The following is a 3,565-nucleotide window of genomic DNA, read 5'->3' on the forward strand; positions in this document are numbered from 1 at the left end:
TAGTCATAATTGAGTTTTATGAAACATCAAATACAAATAACCTGAAACTATAACAATACACAAAAAATGGCTTTGTACACAGACATATCAGGCAGCACAAACTGAAAACTTGAGTAAACTAACATTGTCTTATATGAATATACATAGTGTCAGTTAACATTTAAAAACAAGTTTCAGTGCATCGCACTTGATACTTCTTTGAATCTGTTTCAGTCAGTTAAGAATATGGAAATGGTTAGATTGAGGCTCAAAAGAATTCTTCTAACCAAAAATTAAGGCATACTATTTTTAACCAGGTATCAACTTTACTAAACTACAATATTTTAAAACTGTTAAATGATACTAAGGGTATTTACATTAAAAAGGCAACATGCATTGTGTTGTTTCATCTAATGACTGGTTATGCACACACTTTGTTCAAAGGGTTTTAAAACTCTATTCCTACTTTCAGTACAGCATATTGCATTGTTTCTAATTGTTCTAGCAAAATGAATGCTTTTTCAAAGCGAGTGGAATCATCTTCAAGTCACTGGTGTCGATTTTTTCCCCTTTGGAACAAAGGGCATGACAGATAACCTGGTTCTGCCCAGATGACCTACTGCAGTAAGAGGGGTCTGTTTGGAGGCATTTCTGTTCAATCTAAAGCTATAACATCATCAGGCTCTTCTGTCTGTTCTGTACGTGACCTCTCTGCACTGATATTCTCTTTCTCATCCAATTTCCTCTCTCAACTTCTCTCTTCTTCACTGACGTCAGCATTATCTGAAGGACCTTCCTCATCTGAATCAACCATGAGCACATCATCTTAGTCTTGCGCAGTGGATGTGGAAGGCTGAGCTCCATTGTCACTGCCATTGGTTATGCTTTTGGCAGCATCTTCAGCTTGTTTGGGCCCACTGTTTCTGGGGGCATCACCAACAACTTCAAATTCAACATCCTTCCGAAGGTCCTCACTATGAAGGACATTGATCAACGAAGCATAGTCCTGAAGGAAGTCATCTTCTTGAAGCAGGCTCCTGTCTCACCCTCTTCTGAAGATATTAGGATTATTCCTCTCGCACATTCAATTTGGAAATCTGCTGCTACAATAGCAAAATTTTCTTTCATTTCTTATCCTCTAATGTGACAATAGTCACCTCTGGCTTGCTGGCACATAATGTAACAATTAGGGTTGGGAGGATCTGGTGCACAAGGCACAAGAAACTTCTTTCTTGGGTTTGTTTGTTTATTCAACCAAATTGTTCTACACTGGTCTATTTTTCCTGATAAAGTCTTTAATTCTTCTACTACTATTAACCCAGCAATCACTGCATTAATTGTAGCGATGGCAGGAATAATGTCCCCTGCCATTGATTTTATATCAAATCTGCTCCTCAGAGTCAAACTGAAAATATGCATCCTGAGGTTTGCAGCAGAGGTGACAAAAAGCATTGCAGGTGGGTCATCCTTGCCCCATATGAGCTCAGCCCCATCTCTTTTTCTGCTAAATGAACGCTTGCAGTCTCAGTGCTCTTTGAAAAAAGATGTGCATAGCTCTTTACATCTAGAACCTGCTGGTCTTTCAGACCTACTGGGGTTCATTTTGTTGATCTGATGCCTTGGTTTCTTCTCCTTGACTTTGTACTTCGCCCAGTCCAACGGAGGCTTCCTTTTCCACCATAGTTTGTTCCCTGTCAACAGATACTGGATATTGTCTTTCGAAAGCATAAAAAGTTTAACCAGATCATAGCGCATTCCTTAGTGGAAATATGTTTAATGTCACCATCTTCATTAGATGCTTTGGCTCTGGCTTCAGCTCCCACTGGTTTCCAGGAAGCTTCAGGTCAGCTCTGTTAGGGGTTACTTCTTGATCAGCATCTTCTCCAAACAACTGGTTGAACAAATACTTTGCCCAAATGATGCAATGAATAGGTTCTGAAGGCGTATTGCAAATAGTACAGCCAGGAAAAAAAGTTCTCTGGGTAGGCTTGGGATGACAGTCATACCACTCAGTTACACCCTTTTTGGTCCTTATTTGCCCAAGGTAACCAGCAGTCCCAATCTCAGTAAAAGGAATATCAGCAGCCAGACACATCCTATTAGCTTGGCTGTGGGCAGCTCTGTTGTCTAAAGAATTCATAACCATTATAAATTGTTGAAAAAAATCCCACATTATAGTCAGGGTTCATGATGCTGTCAGGTAAAACTGTAGTACACTTTCTTTGGCAACCTGGATCTTTGATCTTCCAACTTTTTTTTTTTTTTAAACAAAAACTGCCTGTTGAGGTTGTTGACATCGATAGCACCCAGATCAATCAGGTCGAAATGGAAGAAGCTGGTGAGCATGTGGTTCTTGAGGAGCTCACAGCCAATGCCACCTGCACCCACCAACAGCATCTGGCCCCTGGCCATGGCCTTGACCAGCTCCTGGGGCTTGATCACAAGTTTTTTTGCTTTGTTTTGTTTTGTTTTTTAGAGAGAGGGAGAGGGAGACAGAGAGAGGGAGAGAGGGAGAGGCGAGAGGGAGATAGAGAGAGAGAGCGAGAGGGAGAGAGAGAGCAGGGAGGAGGAGGGGCAGGGGGAGATGGAGAAAGAGAATCTTAAGCAGGCTCTATGCCTAGCATGAAGTCTGACTTGGGGCTTGATCTCACCACCCTGAGATCATGACCTGAGTCAAAACCAAGAGCCAGACGCTTAACCAAATGAGCCATCCAGGTGCCCCTTGATCACAAGTTTTAATGAAAGAGCCAGGAAGTAGTTATTAAGAAAATATTAGGCAGTCTAGCATTTTAGGAAGAATGATAGCTTTGAAGTCAAACAGGGCTGAATTTGAATCCTTGCTTAGTTATTTCCTAGTTCTGTGAACTTGACCAAGTTTTTTGCTTTCTGAGTTTTAATTTTTTCATCTATAAAATGGGAATATTAGAATCGGCTGTGGTTATGATTAGAAATAACACATGCAAAGTGGCTAGTCCAGTACCTGGCATGTTGTAGGCTGCAATGAATAGTAGCTACTACTACCACTATTTGGCTGTGTTAACAGAGTAGGCATTTCTAGATCAAAGAAGGTAGTTGACTCACTGCTCAGTTTCATCTGGGGACACATGCTCAGTTTGGAGCATTCCACTCTAAGATTCTAAGATTGTGTGTTGTGTGTGTATGTGTTCATATGAGTGTGCATGATTGAACATTAACAGTCTTTCCAAAGATGGTGGTCCAGAGGCAAGAGTCTGGAAAACATGTCATATGAAGGAAATGGGGATATTTAGCTTAGAAAAGAGAAAGCTTAGCTTGCGCTGCATTTAAACATTTGCTAGTTACCATTTAGAAGCAGAAGTAGACACATGTGGTGTAGAGATCCAAAGGAGCTGCCCACTGGGTAAACTCTAGGAAGGGCAAACCCTGCTGTCCAACAATTTCAGCTGTCCAACAATTAGAGCTGCCCAATAGCTGAGAAGGTTGCCTCGGCATTGTCCTGGCCCTGGAACCATCCATTGGCAGATGTGTGATTTGTGTGTACACAGAGATTTCCACTTTGGATGGGAGCCCAGCTGAGAATGAACTCCAAGGCTCCATGTCTTTAGTG

At 41.5% G+C, this 3,565-nt stretch overlaps 1 pseudogene; it reads right to left on the reverse strand.

The window, feature by feature from the left end:
- Positions 1–634: 634 nt before the first annotated feature.
- LOC130543273 (SUMO-activating enzyme subunit 2-like) lies at positions 635–2,406 on the reverse strand (annotated as a pseudogene).
- Between the last annotated feature and the right edge of the window lie 1,159 nt (positions 2,407–3,565).

This window comes from Ursus arctos, unplaced genomic scaffold, assembly GCF_023065955.2.
Source record: "Ursus arctos isolate Adak ecotype North America unplaced genomic scaffold, UrsArc2.0 scaffold_9, whole genome shotgun sequence".
Lineage (NCBI taxonomy): Eukaryota > Metazoa > Chordata > Mammalia > Carnivora > Ursidae > Ursus > Ursus arctos.